Genomic DNA, 22864 nt, shown 5'->3' on the forward strand with positions numbered 1-22864 from the left:
AGAAGGAAATGGCTACCCACTCCAGTATTCTTGCCTGGAGAATCCCATGGACCAGAGCCTGGTGGGCTATGGTCCATGGGGTCACGAAGTCGGATGAGACTGAGCAACTAACACTTTCACTTTTTTTTTTGGAAGCTTTTGGTCGCTGTTTATGTTTATGGCCATTGCTGTGTTGGCTGCTTGGTATCTTCATCTGTTCCCATAACACTGCTTGCTTCAGGTATGCTGAAGATAAAATAGCATCTGCAGAAGCTTAGACAATTTGGGCTCCATGATGACTAAAAAAGGGAATTGTAAGAATAAGGTGCCAGGTAGCAGAAAGGGTTGCCAGGTATCAAATATTAAACCGCACAGCCCAGTGTTATAACATCTTGTCTGTAAACACAAAGCCAAATAATGAGTGTCTTTTCCTGTCATAACATCTCTTTTTTTTTTTTAATTTTTTTTTCATAACATCTTTTCTTGATTGGAAAGAGGTTTTAGAACTATGATAACATTACTGTGCGGACAGAGCAGCATCCTTTATTAACAAGGCTGGGGCCACTCAGACTTGTGACACCATGCACAAGTTCCAGGTTGCCTCTGACTTTACATGTATGATGTTATTCCAGGCTTGGGTGTCAGTTCTTACCCTGCACTTCTGTCATAATGAACTGCACACAGACCTGCAGGGGAGACTGATGAGTGTGCAGTTGCAACCATTTGGATTGCTTTTTCCCCTCAGAATTCCACACAGCTATTTATTCTATTCAAATGTAAACTCATTATAAAAGCAACACAAATATTCGTTGAACTTACCTATTTACATTTGGAAATACATTTTTATTTCTAAACCTTTATTTTTTATTTTTACTGAAGTACAGTTAAAGATTTACAGTGTGTTAATGTCTACTGTATAGCAGTGATTCAGTTATATATATATGTACATTCTTTTTTAAGATCCTTTTCCATTATGGTTCACAGGATATTGAACATAGTCCCCTATGCTGTACAGTAGGACCTTGTTGTTTAGTAGGACCTAAAACTTTTTATTGAACTTTAATCTACATACTGAAAGGTTTGCTTAGGCTTTTATAGCTCACTGAATTGTCACAAACTGAACCCACATGTGTAACCAGCACCCAGATCAAGAAGTAGACCGTGACCAGCCCCGAAGCCCCTCTCATGCCCCCTTCCAGCCATTGTACCCACTCCAGGATAGCTACTCTCCTAACTTATAGCAGCACAGGCTAGTTTGGCTTATCTTGTCTGCCTCCTTTCACTCAATATGTTCTTTGGATCCATCCATCCATATCATAGCAGTAGTTGCCATTAGTTTTTCTTTCACTGTGTAGTATTACAAGGTGTGACTGTATCACAGTCTGTTCTTCTTTGAGGGGTGTTTGGATTGTTTTCAGACAACTCAAGGATATTATGAATAGTACGAGTCTGGTGGGCATAGGCCCTCATTTCTCTTGGGTGTCTACACAGAGGAGTGGAGTTCCCGGATTATCAGGTATTTAAATATTTATTCAGCTTTGGCAGAAACTGCTAAGCTGTCTGCCAAAGTGGTTGCATCCGTTTACATTCCCACCAGAAGTGTGTGAGAGTTCCGGTTGGTTGCTCTACAACCTCACCAACAGTTGATATTTTCCTTCCTTTTCATTTTGGCGGCTCTGATGGGTATATGCAAAAGTTAAAGAAAAAATAAATTCAAGGTGAAACAGTTTGCCCCAGGCTTGCTGGTTGGAGGTCTGTAACCGCAGCAGGAACGCCATCTCCCTGGGGGATTCGAAGACAGACTCAAAGACAGAATAGAGACATAGGGATCAGATGCCTGAGAGAGGCATCAGTGGTAGTGTTCAGTAGAATAAAAGATAAATTTCAGTTTATGGACTCTCAGACTCTCATAGCTGAACACATCAAAAGGTTTTCTTGTGGGCTCAGGCCCGTGGCACCGGCAGGATGGACAAGTGTTGCAGTCTTCATACTGCCAGGAAGCTCCGTAGTCACCGACGAGACCACAAGTGGCATGATGAACAGTACAAGAAAGCCCATTTGGGCACAGCCCTGAAGGCCAGCCCTTTTGGCGGCACTTTCATGCCAAGGGAATTGTGCTCAAAAAAATAGGAGTTGAAGCCAAACAGCCAAATTCTTCCATCAAGAAGTGTGTCAGGGTTCAGCTAATCAAGAATGGCCAAAAAAAAACGGCTTTTTTACCCAATGATGGTTGCTTGAATTTTATTGAGGAAAATGATGAAGTTCTGGTTGCTGGATATGGTTGCAAACAAATGTCATGTTGGTGACATTTCTGGAATCCTTTTTAAGGTTGTCAAAATAGCCAGTGTCTCACTTTTGCCTTAATACAAAGGCAAGAAGGAAAGACCAAGATAATAAATTTTGGTGACGAAAGCACGGTAGTAATAAATTCTCATATACCAAAAAAAAAAGTTTTCTTGTGTAAGAGGTTTGGGAGGCATAGATGAACCATAATTAAATGAACTAGACTGCTGGGGGTATAGAATCAGAGTTATTTGAACTTTCTAGTTAATTGAGTATTAAGAGTTATGACCAACGAAGATCATGGCATCCTGTCCCGTCACTTCATGGGAAATAGATGGGGAAACAGTGGAAACAGTGTCAGACTTTATTTTTCTGGGCTCCAAAATCACTACAGACGGTGACTGCAGCCATGAAATTAAAAGGCGCTTACTCCTTGGAAGGAAAGTTATGACCAACCTAGATAGCATAATCAAAAGCAGAGACATTACTTTGCCAACAAAGATTCGTCTAGTCAAGGCTATGGTTTTTCCTGTGGTCATGTATGGATGTGAGAGTTGGACTGTGAAGAAGGCTGAGCGCCGAAGAATGGATGCTTTTGAACTGTGGTGTTGGAGAAGACTCTTGAGAGTCCCTTGGACTGCAAGGAGATCCAGCCAGTCCATTCTAAAGGAGATCAGTCCTGGGTGTTCATTGGAAGGACTGATGTTGAAGTTGAAACTCCAGTACTTTGGTCACCTGATGCGAAGAGCTGACTCATTTGAAAAGACCCTGATGCTGGGAAAAATTGAAGGCAGGAGGAGAAGGGGACGATAGAGGATGAGATGGTTGGATGACATCACCGGCTCAATGGACATGGGTTTCGGTAAACTCTGGGAGTTGGTGATAGACAGGGAGGCCTGGTGTGCTGTGGTTCATGGGGTCGCAAAGAGTTGGATATGACTGAGCGACTGAACTGAACTTTTCCTTTCTGTGTGACTTTTCTTAAAAACATACTTTACTGTTACAGGCACAATAGATTAGTTTTTAAAAGCATTTCAGTGAGTTACAGCTAAGAGGCTTCAAGACTAGTACTTTTTTCTAAAGGAAATGTTATTTTTAATTTGGGTCTTCTCCACACTAGATTGTTCATGCTTGAGAACAAGTCCCCCAGATTAAACATCTCTGCATTTCCCACAGTTATCCATGTTTTATTTATTTGTGTGTGCTGGTTTTAATCTTAGAGGCTCTTGAAAACTGATATTTTTATATAGATATATATATAGAAATAATATAGAAAGTATTGGGGAAAAAAACTATATTTTACTGAGACCAGAGGATTTCCAAAATTTCTGTGGATATTTACACTTAAAGTAAGTTAGCCAGAATCCCACACTACTAACTCGTACTGTCACTCTTTCAGATATTTTTCAGTGCATCTTTCCATGTCAGTCAGTATTGTGTGCTTCATCATTTCGAGGACTCTCCATTCTTCGTCAGAATTTATTCATCCACCTGCCTCTTCTTGGATGTTAGGTCGTTGCCAATACCTTGCTATTAAAGTACTGCTGTGAACACCATTGTAGGTGAAACTTGCACAAATCTGGGATCTTTTCCTTAAGCTAAATCCCCTGCAGGAGTTTGAGGGAGGGGTAGTCAACATATTTGCTATACATTGCAAAATGCCCTCCAGAAAACATCCCAGGCCATGCTGTAATCTGGTTGTGTGAGAATGTACCTTTCCTGAACCTCAACCAAGTAAGTAGATGTTTTAAAATGGCTTCCTTTATATATACATATCATATATATATACATATGATATGTATATATCCCATAGAGAGTTTTTAAAAAAAAAAATAGTAAAACATGTATAAAACCTATAACAGGGTAGTTTGTGGACGTTGGCCGGGAAAACACCCGATATTTCATGTCTGGCAGTCATGGGTGTAATTTCCCCTATAAACTTTGTACTTGATATGTCTGCAGTAATTACAGCTCTGCAGCCCTTGAGGCCTATATACTTTTGTTCTTACTTTCCTCAGCCTTGATTTTATCATTCTCTTTACATTTTCCAGACATTGAGTCTGTCTTTCTGGTTTATCATTATTTTAAGGACTGTGTTCTGGTTATAACTCAAATCTTGTGGATAAAGGTGAGACTTGTGGAAATGAGGTGAAATGTTGTTGGTTTCTCTCTCCTTCGAAAATAAATGAAAAATATCACGAGAATGTGTTCCCAATCCAGAGAGCAAACTTTAAAAAAAAAAAAAGCATCCCTCGGAGATGTAAGGGATTGCTCACAGCACGGCTCAGAGCTATGTGCTGAGAAAGAACAGCTGGTGAGTGAGGGTGCCCTTATGTTTGTTGCTTAAAATGGTTTTATTTGTGTGGTACGTTGGAGGTTAAAAGTCCCTGCTGCTGCTGCTGCTAAGTTGCTTCAGTCGTGTCCGACTCTGTGCGACCCCATAGACGGCAGCCCACCGGGCTCCACCGTCCCTGGGATTCATAAAAGTCCCTAAACGGTAGCAATTCCTTCACTAAAATACGAAAGGATCAGTTCAGTTCAGTTCAGTAGCTCAGTCGTGTCTGACTCTTTGCGACCCCATGAATCGCAGCACGCCAGGCCTCCCTGTCCATCACCGGGCCATCCAGCCATCTCATCCTCTGTTGTCCCCTTCTCCTCTTGCCCCCAATCCCTCCCAGCATCAGAGTCTTTTCCAATGAGTCAACTCTTCGCTTGAGGTGGCCAAAGTACTGGAGTTTCAGGGCTGATCTCCTTCAGAATGGACTGGTTGGATCTCCTTGCAGTCCAAGGGACTCTCAAGAGTCTTCTCCAACACCACAGTTCAAAAGCATCCATTCTTCTGCACTCAGCTTTCTTCACAGTCCAACGCTCACATCCCTACATGACCACAGGAAAAACCATAGCCTTGACTAGATGAACCTTTGTTAGCAAAGTAATGTCTCTGCTTTTGAATATGCTATCTAGGTTGGTCATAACTTTTCTTCCAAGGAGTAAGTGTCTTTTAATTTCATGGCTGCAGTCACCATCTGTAGTGATTTTGGAGTGCAGAAAAATAAAGTCTGACACTGTTTCCCCATCTATTTCCCATGAAGTGATGGGACCGGATGCCATGATCTTCGTTTTCTGAATGTTGAGCTTTAAGTCAACTGTTTCACTCTCCTCTTTGACCTTCATCTAGAGGCTTTTTAGTTCCTCTTCACTTTCTGCCATAAGGGTGGTGTCATGTGCATACCTGAGGTCATTGATATTTCTCCTGGCAATCTTGATTCCAGCTTGTGCTTCTTCCAGCCCAGCGTTTCTCATGATGTACTCTGCATATAAGTTAAATACGAAAGGATAGCTGTGGTTAATTCTAGGATAGAGGAAGAGGGGCTTTTTATGTCTGTCTTACACTCTGCCTTCTGGAGTGTTTTATGTGAGTGGATTATGTTTATAATATTTAAGCTTAAAAAAACCCTTAGAAATTGATAAATCTATTCCATATTAATGGATAAAAAATTTTAAAAACTAACCTAAAATGTGTCGCTTCCTCTGTTTTGCAAACTGACTTTCTAAGGGTAAACCTAACTTAAAATCTTACCATTTTCTCTTTACTTTTCTTTGTGGGGAGCACGTGTTTAACTTTTAGTAACCTGAAACTATGAATGCAGCAGAAGAAAAATCCAACAACTAGAAAAATTCTAGTTCTTACAACTGTCTTTTCAAACTCTTATGCCTGATGTTGCAAGCAAGCAGCTGATCCCCTTCAAGGTGCAGCTGTATCCGTGAACAGTACAAATGCAGGAAGAGATGTGTGCCAGGAAGAAAAGGTACGAAAGTAGGATCAGAAACCTGCCAACGCTAGAAGGGATAGAAGTTCAGATGATAACATACTGCCTGTAGTAAACCTGTAACAGACTGGGACTGGACGTCAGGACAGATCTCAGCTTATGAGTTCAGCTACAAGCCACCCTGGCCCCTCCTGAGTTACAGGGAGGGAAGCCCCGGTCTCTGGGGAGAGGGGAGAGGAGGACCAGAGACCACCCTGGTCACCTGTTGGATTCAGATGCCTGAGGTCTAAGCTAACCAATCCCTTTCTGGCCACAAAAGTTCAAAGGACAAAAGAAAATCAGGAAAATGATAACTCTTTATATTTAAGTGCTGCAATTAAAAAACAAAACTTTAATGGTTTCAATGGACCAAATGGTTTATTTTTTCCATGGCTTCGTCTTACACTTGGAGTGCCAGACACAACTATGTCTGATGGTACAATCTATTTCTAAGTGCATAGACACTTTAAGCATACAAAACGCTTGTTCTTATATGACATTCAGTCCCACTGCTGTGCCCCTAGGACTGACGACTTCTACAGCGAGCCGACCCATCCTTTGTGTTACCCCAGATTCCTGTATGTGCTCGATGATGTATTCCTCTGTTTGACCTTGCCTTCGGTTTTCACCCACCTCATATGACTGTTGTGTAGATTATATGGATACCAAAGTTGTTAGGACAGTGTGTTAACTGCAAACAGTAGTTATTTTTTGTTTGCTAGCCCATAACCACCCTACCTGTGTTGATTTTCATCTGTCTTGTTTACTGCTTATCCTCAGCATCTAGCAGAGTGACCAACACATAAGTGGATAAATGAATAGTGTTGATATTATTGGCACAAATTTTTCTCTTGGTCAATGAGCTGTACACTCCTTGAGGATTTTTTGAAATCTCTCATCTTGCTGATGGCACAGTAAGAACTTAAAAATATTTGTTGGGTAAATACAGAAGTTGTGTGCTCATCACACAGTTGTAATGAAACCCTCACCTGCTCCGTGGTGGGTGGAACTGCAGTTGCACTGACGATCACAGCTACCATGTTCCAAGCAACTGTTAGGGATGCGCCAGCTTCCCATCTACATTCATTCCTTCAGCAGCTCTCTTGTGCACCAGGCTGTGCCAAGCACAGAGGTCACCCATGGGAACCACCCTGGAGAAGAAACAGAGCCTGCGCTGTTCTCGAGTTTATAGTTTATGGCAGGACAACAGTGCCCTTCCCTTGGCCTCAGCCTGCGCGGGGCCATCAGTTCCGCCGCCTCGTGCCTTCTGCACTTGCGGTACTGGAGGTGGCCTACTTTTACCGGTTCTGTTCTTCGGACTTGTTTACTTTGTCCTAGTGTTGGGAGGAAGGAGAAAAAGAGGGATGTGTGAGCGAGTTAAGTTCAGGAGGGGTTTCTTAGGTAGTTTGTAAGCAGCCTTGGTAAAGCTGGCTGTATGAGGGAAGGTGAGAAACAACACATCGCAGAAGTTCCAGAAGTTTGATTCCCCTTACCAGCAACAGAACTATATTTAAAACAAGCAAGCTATTTTTACATTATTTTGAGTTTGTGAACTCTTTCTGATTGCAAGGGCTTGGATTTTAATGCAAAGCAGAATGACCCGTCTCATGGGCTCTGATTGAGGGACATTCATTAAAATTGTTCCAGGTATCATGTAAGAGTGGTGTTTGGAAAGAACCAGTAAACTAAAAAAAGGAATATCGCTGGATATTTGAAATCAGTAATTTACCGCTGACCATTGAACAACACAGGTTTGAACTTTCTCAGGTTCACTTATACTTGGATTTTTCTCAGTAGTAAAATCAGTATTGCTGTATTGATGGAATCTGTGGATATGGAGGGCCGACTATACTCATATTTTCAACCATGGCGAGAACGGGTGCCCCTAACCCTCTCATTGTTCAAGAGTCTACTGGACTTTGGTCTCGTAAAGTTCCTGTTGCTCATTACATATCAATACTTGGGGACTTTCTGAACAAACACAGCTCAGCACATAAGACATTCTTCCTGTAGTTTCATTGCTTTTAACTCCATGACACACCTTTTTAAATTAATAACTGGGCAGACAGGAACACTTAACCAAATGGTCTAGCGCACCCTACAGCCTTCAAAGTATGTGTCTGTTGACAGCTATTTTAAACCTAGTAACTAATCAGTCACTGTTTCCTTAATAGATACCATCTATCTTGGTAAAGTCATATACTTGTAAATGATACTCAAGTTATATTAAAGATATTTGCATTTCTTATTTTTACGATGTCAATCTAGATTGCCTGGGAATTTTTTTCATTCCTGTCTCCTTCAGACTCTGCATTTTCAAAGTCTAAGGGAGCTTTTCCTTCAGTCACCTTTAGGTCCTGTACGTCGAGCATAGGGCCAAGCTCACTGTATGTGAGTCGTAAGGATTGACCAAGGCTATTGTTTCAAAGGCCCAAATATGAAGACTTTACAAAGTTGTGTGTATGTTAAGTCACTTCAGTTCTGTCCAGCTCTTTGTGACTCCATGGACTGTAGCCCAACGCTCCTCTATCCATGGGGTTCTCCAGGCAAGAATACTAGAGTGTGTTGCCATTTCCTCCTCCAGGGGATCTTTCTGACCCAGGGATCAAACCCACGTCTCATGTCTCCTGCATTGGCAAGCAGGTTCATTACCACTAGTACCACTTGGGAAGCCCCTGAAAGTGTGTCGGTCATTCAGCTATGTCAACTCTTTGCTGCCCCGTGGACTGTAGCCTGTCAGGCCCCTCTGTCAGTGGGATTTCCCAGGCAAAGTGAAGTGATCCGTAAGTCCACATTATCTAGTATCTATCATTGCCATGATAGATTGGTCTCCCCACACACACATACACACAAATACCAGAAAAGAAGGTGATCTCCAGATTCTGATTGAAAGTTATGCAGTAGTTGTCCTGGCACTGTGGCTATAGTAAGGATTCTTTCCCTTCTTTCAAATAAGAACATGGACCTCTAGGAACCAAGCGAAAATGGGTACTAGTATTATCATAGCTGGAATTTCAAGAAGTAATTCTTTTTTAACTTCTGACGCTCAGGTATTACTTCCTTTGAAGTTAAAGGTCCAAAAGTTGCTTAAATTCTGGGGCAATGTCCCCGGATCCCCTTGCTGATGGAAGCCAGTATGGACCAGGCATTGCTTCCGCATCCGATAACACTGGCAGTTGGCAAGCTGGGATTGCTTGCTCTCGGTGCTGCCCTGAAATTCATGCAACTGTGTGGAGTCACAGTACTGGCTGGACCTTGGACCCGGTATAATCATCTACACTTAAAACCACAAGGAAAAGTGGTTTCAGATGATTCCACTCACAGACAGATGTGAAACTTTTGTCTGGTGTTTACAGTAAAATGAAACTTTATAGTGTTGAATAGGGTTCAGGCTGTTGGGTTTTCCCCACATTATGTTACCAGAGGATCGTGAACACTGATTGCCTATAACATGATTCTCCCTCCACAATTTTCTTAAAAGAACAACCATTGAAACCTAGTGCCGTAGTTTACTGGGCGGGATAGCCCTGGGACATCATTTTCTTGACGGGTTTGATAATTTTGTCCAAAAGATTTGAACAGTTACAGAACCCACTTCTTTCTCACCCCAGTGTGTTGGGACCTTTTTATTCTGCTTAATTGTGCTTGGCTTCAGAGCAGTTTTGGTGGCCTAAATGAGTAGGGAAGGTGGAGTTTTGTTACAGAACCCTGTGTCTTTAAACAATGAAATAAAAGATCCCGGAGATGTGACTGCTTCTAGTTAACAGATCTTAAGAGGTAGCAGTACATACCTTTCTGGTTCAGGTCACTCTGCTTCGCATCACTTGATTGGTTCTTAAGGAGCTTAGGACCTACCAGGTTCTCTGAACTCTCTCAGAATGTTCTAGGAGAGGCTAAGCCCAGAGAGCTGGCCCTGTGCTTTACTAACCACTGGCCCAGTGGCTGCTTGGGCAGAGGCCATGTGGCGGGGGCGGAGCCTGGGACCCTTGGCACCTCATGGCATCATTTCTAGCATGCGTTTTGTCCTCTGAATGAAGGACCGACTTGGCAGAAGTAATTATCTATAAGCCAAAGCCTGGTATGGATGAAGAAAGGAAAGGAAAAAGGAAGGCAAAACAATGTTAAAGTCAAAGTTTCTGAAGCTGTCCTTTGAGAGGGACACAATAAGGATTTTTTTGCCTGGAGAAGCTTTGCCAAACTCCTTCCTCAATGGTAACTGGAGAGACAACCACTAATCCAGCAGGAGATTTGTCTCCAAATGGCTGGGTTTTCTTTTTCTACTAATGGATCTGATTGATTGAGTGGCGAAAGTTGCTGCTAAAGCTACATGGGCTTAAGTGCTCTTCAGACCAGGAGCATCGTTCCGTCTGGTCCTGGACCAGTGTTCACAGAGGACAGTAGATGGCCTGCGTCTGATCACATCTGACTTTTCGGTGTGCAGGAGGCTAGTCAGCAATCACAGCTCTGTAGCCTTGATGAAGGTTACAGTCTTCCCAGGTGTAAGGACAAAAGTCTTCCCAGGTGGCTCAGTGGTAAAGAATCGCCTGCTGGTGTAGGAGCTGAAGGAAATGTGAGTTCAATCCCTGGGTCAGGAAAGATCCTCTGGAGGAGGAAATTCAACCCACTCCAGTATTCTTGTCTGAAAAATTCCATGGACAGAGAAGCCAAGCGGGCTACAGTCCATGGGCTCACAAAGAATCGGACAGAACCGAGCGATTACGTGTACACATACACCCTGAGCAGCCCAGGATGTTGAGAAGAGCTGTCAAGGATTTTTGTTACTGTTTGTTTTTTGTGTTGTTTTTTTTAAAACAACTATAAAACAACTATAAAATTCACTCATTTTAAATGTACAATTCAATAATTTTTTAGTCAATTTACAGAATTGTGCAGCTATTACCACAAGCCTATTTTACAACATTTCCATCATCCCACAAAGGTCTTTTGTGCCCATTTGCTGTCATTTCTCATTCTCAACCCCAGCCCCGGGCAATCACTAAAATATTTTCTTTGTCTTTTCTAGATATTTCATAGAAATGGAATCATACAATAATAGGTAGTCTTTTGTGACCAGTTTCTTTCACTTTTGGATAATGGAGTTTATCCATGTTGTACTTTACTCATTTTTTATGGCATTTTTATTCCATTTATGGATGTATCATGTTTCTTCACCTGTTCACCAGTTAATGGACATTTGAATTGTTGCCAGCAAGGTATTTTTTTGAGAACTATATTATCACCTAAATATTTAAAAAGTAATTTAAATGTCAACTTGGAGAAACGTAGAGTTGGGAAGCAAAATTCACAAGGAAAGAATGGCATTTATAGGCTTTGTAAGCCTGTTACAGGGCTTCCCTGGTGGCTCAGTGATAAAGAATCCACCTTCCAATCAATGCAGGAGACATGGGTTCAATCCCTGGATTAGGAAGATTCCCTAGAGGAGAAAATGGCAACCCACACCAGTATTCTTGCCTGGGAAATCCCGTGGACAGAAGCCTGGCGGACTCCAGTCAGATGAGACTTAGTGACTAAACAACAGCAAAGCCTGTTATGACTTAATAGGTAAAGGGCAGTGTCTTGCAGCTTCAATGAGCCTCAGGTTGAGCTAATGAAGCCACGAGCAGTGCATTCCCTCACTCTGGGGATCCTGGCCATGGCTGATCAGCCCGCCTAGTCATTGAGTCTGTGTGCCCATCAGATGAGCTGAAGGCACTACATGCAGCCGGCTCATCCAGGAGCACACACAGCTGTTACATCATTCTAAAAGAATTCAACAACTGCCACTGTGAGCACAGCTTGGGCATTAGACGGTTCAAGCCTGTGCTTGGTGCTGGAAGTGCAGTGATCCTTGACCTTAATTCATTTCCTTAGTTTTTACTAGGGAGACAGAGTACACAGGTAGTATCCTGTAAGGTAGAGAAAAGCCTGTTGAGGAAAGAGAAGCAAGAAACAGACCTGGAAAGAGGAGGAGGAGGAAGGTCGAGGAAGCGTCTCTGAGACCAAGGTGGCCGGGTGTCCAGGAGAAAAGCCTGCAGGCAGGAGAGCAGGACCCTCGCTTTGGCCTGTTGAGAGCACAGCCCAGAGGCCACTGCGTCTGGAGCACAGCGATGGGGGTGGGGAGGGGTGGCGGCAGCCCTTGATTGCGGGCCATAGCCATGCTCTCCGTGCCTGGTCCTACCCTGTGGTGAAAAGGACAGAAGTCACTCTTGACTTTCCTCCATGGTAGACTCGGGCTCTCTGTGTGTTCTCTATGCTTAGTCATGTCTGACTCTCTGCGACCCCACGGACTGTAGCCCTCCAGGCTCCTGTGTCCATGGGGATTCTCCAGGCAAGAATACTAGAGTGGGTTGCCATTCCCTTCTCCAGGGGATCTTCCCAACCCAGGGATCAAACCCAGGTCTCCCGCTTTGCAGGCAGATTCTTTACCAGCTGAGCCACCAGGGAACTACCTTTATGTCTCTTCCCCTGCTTAGATAGTTCAGTCCTGGGTCCTTTTTTAATGCTGACAAGGGAAACAGTTTATGGTACTTAAACAGTACTTTTCACCTATCAGGCAAAAAAGTGTGATAACACCAAGTGTTGGTGATCATGGCAAAATAGTACGGTGGTTGTAGGAGCACAGATTGCTGCAGCCACTTTGGAGAAAGTGTTTGACAATATCGAACAAAAGTGAAAAATCTATCATGTACTCTGTGCCCAGTGATTCTTTCTAGGTAAATTCTTCCCCATGTGCACAGACATGGACAGCTTCTTGCCAAACAGTTGGTGTTAGCAGTAATTTGTAAGCCCTCTAGATGTCACTTAGACGAGGAAGTCAAAAAAATTGGCTTATGTGGTTGTGGGGGTCTGGAAAATCTGAAATTATAGGGTAATCCAGCAGCTGGAAGTCTATGAGCAGAATGTCTTCTTCCTCAGGGAAACCTCAGTTTTATTCTTAAAGCCTTTCAATGGATTGAGTGAAGCCCACACAGATTATGGAGGATAATCTCCTAAAGGCTACTGGTGGTTAACCACATCTTCAGAAGTCCTACACAACAACACCTAAATTAGTATTCAGTCGACTAACTAGGTACGGTAGCAGACACACAAAATTAGCCATCACAAAGGGATACAGAAAGAAGTTAAATAGGAATAAACTCAGTTAACACATATCAAGGTCAACAGGTTTCTGAAGTATAACATTGAATATTTTTAAAATAAGATGTGACAGTAAAATTTATTATATGATACTATTTATTGAATTAAATGCTCAAGCAAAATTACCAATCCTGACTAAATATATGTGTGTATAAAGTGAGTTAGAAAGTTTCCAGTCAATTAGCGGTTCCCTGTGGGTAGGTAAAAAAGATATGAGACTTGGATGGGGTGGTTAAAACACCTTGTAGTTTTGCCATGTAGTTCTGTAACATTTTAATTCCTTTTCAGCAAAGGAAATCAACATGACAGAGTTAACCATTACTGATTCCTGGGAGGACTGCAGGTAGTTGGAGAATCTTCTTTTTCTCCCCTACTCCTTCCCTTTTTTTAAGGGAAAGAAAAGGAGAAAGTCAGAAATATTTGTTTGCCTGGGTAGAACTTGTCCATATCGTGTAACTATTAGAAGATTAATTATATTCATCTAACATCAAGAGGAGTTTCCCTGGTGGCTCAGCGGTAAAAGAATCTGCCTACCAATGCAGGAGCAGGAGGTGTGGGTTCGATCCCTGGTCAGGAAGATCCCCTGGAGAAGGAAATGGCAACTCACCCAGTATTCTTGCCTTTGCCTGGGAAATCCCATGGACAGGGGAGCCTGGTGGGCTACAGTTCATGAGGTTGCAAAGAGTCAGGCATGACATAGCAACTAAACAACAGCAACAAATCAAGGGTAAGATTCTTCCCCAAAGAAAATATTGTAGAAACTTGCATAATTTCTTACCCTAAAATAGTGATCTCTGTCATAAAAGCATTTTTTATCTCACTTTATTGCATAATCCTCCTCAAAGAACTTATCTGGAGGCCTGAGGGGTGAGTGCAAAGGTTAGTGCCTGGGCCTGATTCTACCTATGGGACCTTTGGGGAGGTTTTTATATTTCACATCTCAAAGTTTCATGTCTCATCTGTAAAATGGGGGTGATAACTATTGTATTGTTAGGGTCTGAAGAGAGAACCCAAGTGAGGTGCCAGGCCTAGAGCCTAAAACATAGACTCTGGAGCATCAAAATGCATCTCAGAAAGAAAAAAGGAATCGAGTTTCCAACTGGATAGAGCAGATAATAATTACACCTCCAGTTTTCTTGGTACCGCCTGCTTCTGGAGGTTTCTGTACTCATGGTCTCTCTCACCCTGACGTGACACTTTGAGGCAGGAGAGCCCGGATCATTTGTTTTCACCTTTCTGAGAGGAAGCGGTGGTGCCTGGAGACTTCTATGTAAATAGGAGTGCTCATCCCTCTGAAGAGCAGACTAATACTTCCGAGCTCCTGTCTTGCAACGTTAATTACTGTAGTTGATTCAGTGCACTAGGAGTCAGGTGCCCTGAAGAGCGCACAGTAAGTATTCCATAAATGTTAGTTATTATTTCACGGAATCCTCATACCCGTCATGAGGTAAAAATGAGTTTTTGCCACCTTACAGAGGAGGAGACTGGGGCTCAGCAAGGATAGATGTGATTTGCCCAAGGATTCGAGGCCATAGTGTTTTTATGCCATGTTCCCCGACCCCTCATGTTCATTGCTACTGGGATGGCATGTTACAAATTATTTGTTGTTCAGTTGCTAAGTCGTGTCTGACTCTTTGCAACCCCGTGGACTGCAGTACACCAGGCTTCCCTGTCATCCACTATCTCCTGGAGTTTGCTCAAATTCATGTCCATTGAGTCTGTAATGCTACCTAACCATCTCACCCTCTGCCATCCCCTCTCCTGCCTTCAATTTTTCCCAGCATCGGGGTCTTTTGCAATGAGTCAGTTCTTCCCATCAGGTGGCCAATGTATTGAATCTTCAACTTTAGCAACAGTCCTTCCAATGAAGATTCAGGGTTGATTTTCTTTAGGATTGACTGATTTGATCTTCTTGCTGTCCAAGGGACTCTCTAGAGTCTTATCCAGCACCACAATTTGAAAGCATCAGTTCTTCGGCACTCAGATGATACTAATTGATCTGTGATACAGTTGATAGCTGGTAGCCTAGACAGATCATACAGACTGTTCACATTCGACTGGTGGGAAGCATTTTTCTGTATTTATATCTTTGAATATAAATACTTTTTCTCTAACTTAATATTTCAAACAAAAACATCTCAGTTTCTAATTTTCTTGGCTTCTGCTCCCCGTTCAAGATGGGCATGAACACATGGCTCTTCAGACCATCAGTTAGTCCACAGGCATCTGCCCTTTTGCCAGATTTACTCACCATTACTTTCCCTAAGGGCTCCCCAAGGTGGCTCAGTGGTAAAGAACCCACCTGCAATGCAGGAGGTGCGGTTTGATCCCTGGGTCAGAAAGAGCCCCTGGAGAAGGAAATGGCAACCCAGTCCAGCATTGTTGCCTGGGAAAGCCCATGGACAGAGGAGCCTGGGAGGCTGCAGTCCATGGGCCACAAAAGAGTTGGACACGACTTAGCAACTAAACAACAACAGCTTTCTCTAAAGGCAGGGGATGTAATCATACTGATGATGTCAGTCTAGAAACTGCAGCTTCCAAAAACACCTGGAAGAAGGAAGTGAGATTTTCTATTAATACAAATGACTTCTATCTAGAAGTAATCTCAGTTAGCCCTGTTGTTGTTGAGTCACTCAGTCATGTCTGACTCTTTGTGACTCCATGCACTGCAGCACATCAGGCTTCCCTCTCCTTCACCATCTCCTAGAGCTTGCTCAAACTCATGTCCATTGAGTCGGTGATACCATCTAACCATCTCATCCTCTGTCACCCCTTCTCTTGCCTTCAATCATCCCCAGGATCAGCATCTTTTCTAATGAGTCAGCTCTTCACATCAGGAGGCCAAAGTATTGGAGCTTCAGCATCAGTCCTTCCAATGAATATTCAGGATTGATTTCCTTTAGGGTTGATTGGTTTGATCTCTTTGCAGTCCAGGGGACTCTCAAGAGTCTTCTCCAACACCACAGTTCAAAAGCGTCAATTCTTCAGTGCTCAGCCTTCTTTATGGCCCATCTCTCACATCCATACATGACCACTGGAAACTATAGTTAGCCCTTATGAACAAGTATTCATGTCACATGAAATTAAAGGGTACCTTGTTTAAGATTTGTGACATTGCTAGATTAATTCACATGAGATTATTTAAAATAAAATATCAAAAATTTCAAAGATACATACAGTACCTGAATCAAGTTATAAAAAGCTCCATATTAGAGATTCTTAAATCACTTTTAAAGCTTATTCTAGTGTAACTATAACCCACACTTTTCAACTGAGAAAAGTTAAACAGCTGAAATATCAATTTGTCCTTGGTCTTGTAGAGAATTGATAAAAGAAATGGAAAGAGAAACTACTGCTTAGGAATGTAAGGTCAGCTCAGTTTAACTATCTGTCTAGTCATATTTGTATTTATGCTTTATAAATATCCTGTAGTTTCATACTGGTAAAGGTAATACTTTTTAATAATGAAAGAAAAATCTAAATGGTGAGAAAGTTGAAACCATCATAAGATTGTGTAATACCTTTTACAATTATGACCTGTAACTATGAGCTAAACGGAGCAACTAGAAATCTGGTGGGATGTGCCTGTAGGTTCTCAGTGGCCTTTTCCTCAGTGGCTGGGGACTAGCTAGGGACAAATTCCCTAAGGCCCAGAGCTCTTGTGACAGAACCAACCCTCTTCACTATGAGGTGCAGCACAGGTACAACAGAGATGTTGCCAGTCGTCTTTTTTAGCCTAGAAGATCCATGTTCCTCCTTGAATAGAAAGGAAACTCATTTTGGTTCAGACTGCTTTGACACATTATCCCCCTCACTGAGCAGTAACTGTTGGAATATTTCCTAGGCTTTTGTTATTGATGGTAACAAAATAGTGATTCTTGGCCCAATAATGCCTTTTATAATGTATTTTGTTTTTATACTTGGAATCTTAAGCCTTTTATTCTTTGTGCCAAACTTAAAATGGATTTGTTCATTACTGCTCTTGAGTCTAAATTTGAGTCTCTATAAACAATTCAGGTCTTGGCAAGCCTTGACACGCATGGCCTTTGACCCAACTACTGCCCTCCCCCTCAAAATTTAGGACTTGTCCAATTCACAAGGACATTCATTGCTATGATAAAAATTTTGCAGATTGTGAATTATGACAGCCACACTGCTTTTCTGTTCCTGAGTTTAAAAATACATGTACTTCAGCTAAAATAGCTAGATTAATGGCCAACAGCCAGTGGAGAAGTGGATTTTCCACTATTCAAAGAGGCCAGAATTTCCAGGGGAACCATTTCTGTAGCAAAACCTAAAATAAAGAATTGAAGTATATCTTGATCTTCAAGCTTAAAAATTCTTGTGTTTTTTTCTCACAAGAGAGTGGTGGTCTCTTGCCTTAGTTGAACTTTTTTCCAGTTGAATCATTTGGATAATGGTTTATGCTTGGTATTAACTTTGAAAGTTCTCATGAATTCATTGTTTTTGAAATTTTAAGAGAGGAGTTATACGTAAACAGTCCAAGAATTCTGTCAAGAAATCAAATTCTATTTTGAACTAAGAATAATTTTAGGAAAGAACAACAGAGCTTAGCTTCTTTTTGTGACTGCTTGTCTGCTAGAAGGCAGGTTGCTCTGTATTGGTATCCTTGTACATATTACCATCTAGACTCAGGCACATAAGATTATTGTAAGAATAATAAATAAGATTATTGTAAGAATTTTAAATGATGTTTCAAAATAGTTTTTTTATTGGAAAGCAACCATTTTCTAATGAAGTTATTACATTTTAAAAATTACTGAAATCTCATCCATTGCCTATGGGAATGTAAAACAGTACAGCCAGCTCTGGAAAACAGCTTGGCAGCTCCCTGTGAAGTTACACACCACCTCCTGTGTGACGCGGCGGTTGAACTACCAGGTGTTTATTCTAGAGGTAGGAACACTTACGCTCACTCACAAGTTTGTACGTGATTGTCCACATCAGGGTTATTTGTGATTGCTGAAAACACCCCAGATGGTCGATGGTGTAGTGGATAGACTGTGATACATCCATGCCCTGGACCACTGACGGGAGAGAAAGGAATAAGCTGGTGATACACCCAGCAACCTGGGTGGTTCTTAAGGACATTGTGCTGAGTGGAAACATTAGTCTCTAAAGGCCACATACTGTACAACTCCACCTATATTACATCCTCACAGTGACAAAATTATGATGATTGAGATCAGTGGTTGCCAGGGGTTAGGGTGATTGGGCTTTATTATAAAGGGGTAGCATCCTGGAGACCTTTGTGTTATTGGAAGAGTTCTGTATCATAATTGTGGTGACGGTTATACAAATCTATACGTGTGATAAAACTTCATAGAAACAAGGCACACACCCTGCAAATTAGAGGTATAACAACTGGTAAATCCAAATAAGGTCTGTAGTTTAACTGTGTTGTACCAATGTTGGTTTCCTGGTTTAGATGATGTACTTTGGCTGTTTAAGTTCCCATTGGTGGAAGCATACATGGGACCTTTTATACAGTTTTTATAACTAGTTGTGTGCCTTAAGCTATTTCAAAAGTAAAAACTTAAAAGAATTAAGGAAAGATGAGAGAAATAGCAGCTATGGCAACAGGTCCCTGTGATCAAGTGCTAAGACTGACTGGCTTGCCAGGGGACTGGTGAGAGGGCAGCCTCGGCTCTGGGGCTTCATGGCTCTGCCTGTGAAGGAGGCTCAGCTGACTGGCTCCAGCAAGACAAGCTAAGTGGACTTCCAGTTAAGCGTGGCCCATTGACCTCATATGTTTTTCTTCTTTTCCGAGAATACATTAAAATGATGGCAAAGGAACTTAACCCCCTGTAAATCCATAATGTAGATACCTGAGAAAGGAAATATCTATTGACCAAAAGCCTAAAGAAATTTGGGGTGATAGAAATGGACAGAGGTACGATAACTGCCTTACACGAACCGAAAGAGCCTGCAGAGAGGAGTGCCGCAGAGAACTGAGCCCTTCACCCCAGAGAGCCCCCCGGGCTGCAGAGCAGGCCCCACAGGAGGAGGGAGCCGCAGGGCTGGGACAGGCGTGACACAGGCGGCTCACCTCCAGGCCCCCTGGCTGCCCCAGCCACCACTGTCACAGCTGCTCCCTCTGCCTGGCAGCCAAGGTGCAGTCTCAGGATGTGTTACTCAGCGCTGCTCTCGACTTGGAGACCCCAGCCAAGGGACTGAAACTCAGGAAGAAGTCAGCACAGTGAACTGTGGGATACCCAACGGCCTTCCAGACCTGGGAAAGCCGGCTCCCTGGTGACTGCTGTTTCCACCCCCTGCCCACCCCCAGGGATAGGAAGTTAGAAGTTTCTCTGGAGAGACCCATTGGCCCTTGGCTACTGTCTCTTGGCCAGTTTCTTTACAGCTGACTCGCTGTCCAGTTGTTTTGAATGAAGCCGCCTAGTCAATAGCCACCCTGAATGCACATGCGCACACTTCCAGCCAGCGCTTTAGGGCTTGATTCCTAAATACAAACTGATAGTCAAGGATCACCAGACACGTAAGGAATGCCTCCAACATGAAAGACCGTTAGATACCCAGCAGTAGGGGACTGGCAGGTCATAGCCCTCAAATTAGTTTATTCAGATAAGAGATGATACCACATCCATAAAACAAGAACAGGATGCCTTTTAAAAGGAATAATCAAAAAACTTGAAAGAGCCCAAAAATATATCAAAAGTTTTAAAAGCAGAAGAGTTGGAAAGTAAAGTTGAGGCTATCTGTCAGAGACAGAACAAAAAACGAAAAATCAGAGGAAAAGGGTAAGATGATTAGAGAATAAATCCAGGTTATATGAAATCCTTCTCAGAGTTCCAGAGAATGAAGAGATGAGAATCAAACAGAAACGTTTTTCAGCCCTGAAGGATGTACTTTTCTCTATGGGTAGGGTCTGCTTGAGTGCCAGTAAAGTAAATTAAAAAAATACCCACACTGAGACAGACCACTGTGTAGTTTCAGAACACAGGAATAAAGAGAAGGGTTCCAGAAATAAGCCCCTTCCCCTGCCCCATCTCATCAAAAAAAAAAAAAAAAAGTCATATACAAATGACAGCTGACTTCTCAGGAGCAAAACTGGATATTAAAGACAGTGGAGGGCTTCCCTGGTGACTCAGTGGTAAGGGGTCCTCCTGCCAGTGCAGGAGACGCAGGTTGGCTCCCTGGATCCAGGAGGCTCCCACTTGCCTCAGAGCAACTAAGCTGATGTGCCGCAGCTGCTGAGCCTGTGCTCCCGAGCCCAGGAGCCTTGGCTACTGGCACGCCCTAGAGCCTGTGCTTGCTGCAGCTAGAGAAAAGCCTATGCAGCAGCAAAGACCCAGCACAGCTGAAAATAAATAAAATTATTTTAAAAATAAAGACAGTAATATATAAGGAGCAATATCTTTTAAATCCTATGGGAAAATCACTTTCAACCTGAAATACTCTGCCCAGCGAAATACCAATCAAACATCAAGGTAAATATAATTTCAGACACTTGGGGACTCACATCTACCTCCTATGTCATTTCTCAGGTCATTCTTAGAGAATGATCTCCAGCAAATAGGGATAAATGAAGAAAGAGGAAGATGTGGAATCCAGCTAATGAGACTCTCGTCACACGGGAGACCAAAAAGGGACATGTGAGGGCGACAGCGTGGCGGGAGACGGCCAGGCCAGGCTGAGCGAGGACAGAGAGTGCTTGGGGATGTTCTGGGAGAAAAAAAATGAAGATTAACCAACAACTTCGGCTTGAAAGATGTCAATAGGCTTCTGTTAGATCTCATGGAGTATGAGGAAGATGCATGGAAAAATCTAAGGAGGCATTGGAATGAGACTTGTTAATCTCAGGAGAAACAAAAAGGTGTATCAAGAAAGGAAGCACCATTCTTGGTACATTCCTTACATTGTAGTGACCAGTATTTACAAAGTCATAATAAATATTGACTATTGATTTTCCAGGAAACTGCTGTTATGTAGGGAATACTGGAAACAAGGAAAGTAGAGTTGTTTACTGTAGCAGGAGGCCAGTGGTTATTGTCCAAAGTCAAGAAGTCAAGAATATTAATCAAAACTATGGCAGTAAATACAGAAGAGCACTTTCAATGGAGTTGTTACCTGGGAGTGAGGCCAGGGGTGCAGAAGGGTTGAGGCAGGAATTATTTTCCATTTTTTGTCTAATAAAATAAAAGCTGATAAATAAACTTTTAATAATATTAAATAAAAGTTATAATGTTCTTTAACAAAGAACAGTTATAATAAAAGTTATTATGTTCTTTCTCCCCTGCTAACATGTAATGGAGAACCTCTTTATCCCGAAAAATACATGTGTCATGTTTCTGCCCCTTTGAAAGTTGTGTGGTTTTTTTATTCTTTGTTGCTTGGGCCTTTACAAACAAGGTACACATTTTGGTTGAGGTGGGCGGTAAAGAGATTTGACTGGTCTACCTGGAAAGATTAATATTGTGAAGCTTATTGTTTGTAGGTGGGACAAATACATTCAGTCACCAAATATATTCAGAGCCTCATAGGAATGATTTCTTATCTGTAACATCAGATTTAGGATAGCGTTTTAAATTTAGACTAGTGTTCTAAATAGTTGCCTGTCTTATACTTGTCATAGCGCTTCTCTCTCTGTTTATGACCTTCTATTGATGTTGAACTTACACTTTTAAAAATGAAATCCGTGACATCTGCAGAGATAAGAGCATCGTGAAGCCCAGAATGGGAAACCACATCTCCACCTCCACTGCTGTGAGCACAGGCCCTGGTGCACACTCCACAAATATGTAATGAATGAACTGATGGCCAGGAGAAAATGCCAGTGGCCACCTACAAAGAACGTTCCCGGCTGTCCTGTGTCCTAGAGCCATCCACACCCATCCCTCTCCTAGTAATTGCAGAGCAAAAACAGCTCTTAGAAATGTCTGTTCCCTTGCTCAAATTCCTGTCCATTGAGTCAGTGATGCTATCCAACCATCTCATCCTCTGCCACCCCCTTCTCCTCCCGCCTTCAATCTTTCCCAGCACCAGGGTCTTTTCCAGTGAGTTGGCTCTTCGCATCAGGTGAGGTAGCCAAAGTATTGGAGCTTCAACTTAAGCATCAGTCCTTACAACGAATATTCAGGCTTGATTTCCTTTAGGACTGACTGGTTGGATCTCCTTGCAAGGGACTCTTAAGAGTCTTCTCCAACACCACAGTTTGAAAGCATCAATTCTTTGGCACTCAGCCTTCTTTATGGACCAAAAATCTTCTTTATTGATAGCCAAAACACTGTCCATATACTTAAGTTCCTGTCATGCACCTGTGTTTCCTATCACTAGTGTGACAGCCATTAACTTACCTAAACCCAAAAGGAGCATTGGCTTCTGAACTGACAGCCCCCTGCAGGGTGTGCTTTGTGGGGACTGTATGTCTGCTGCAGACTCCATTTACAGTTAGTTCTAGGCAGCTCCAGGGCAGGCGTGGCCAGGGTCACATGGCCGCACCAGTTCCCTCAGTCAGGATGGACGTGCTCTTTCCTGCTTTTGAATCAGCATCCATGACTTTGTGGACGGTACCACTGGGCACACATGGGGATCCTCGGCTATGCAGTGGCGACCTCTAAAGGTTACTTACTCTAGTGGTCACTTACTTTCTTAATTTGGTTTTTTGTTTGTTTTTC

General features: G+C 42.5%; 1 protein-coding gene and 1 pseudogene across 1 annotated transcript in view; both read left to right on the top strand.

Annotated features, from left to right (window-relative positions):
- Positions 1-22864, top strand: part of BAIAP2L1 (BAR/IMD domain containing adaptor protein 2 like 1) — an 80383-nt gene that overhangs the window by 4460 nt on the left and 53059 nt on the right. The gene's annotated exons all lie outside the window — the stretch shown is intronic.
- Positions 432-22853, top strand: LOC132343879 (small ribosomal subunit protein uS12-like; annotated as a pseudogene).

This window comes from Bos taurus, chromosome 25, assembly GCF_002263795.3.
Source record: "Bos taurus isolate L1 Dominette 01449 registration number 42190680 breed Hereford chromosome 25, ARS-UCD2.0, whole genome shotgun sequence".
NCBI classification, from domain to species: Eukaryota; Metazoa; Chordata; class Mammalia; order Artiodactyla; family Bovidae; genus Bos; species Bos taurus.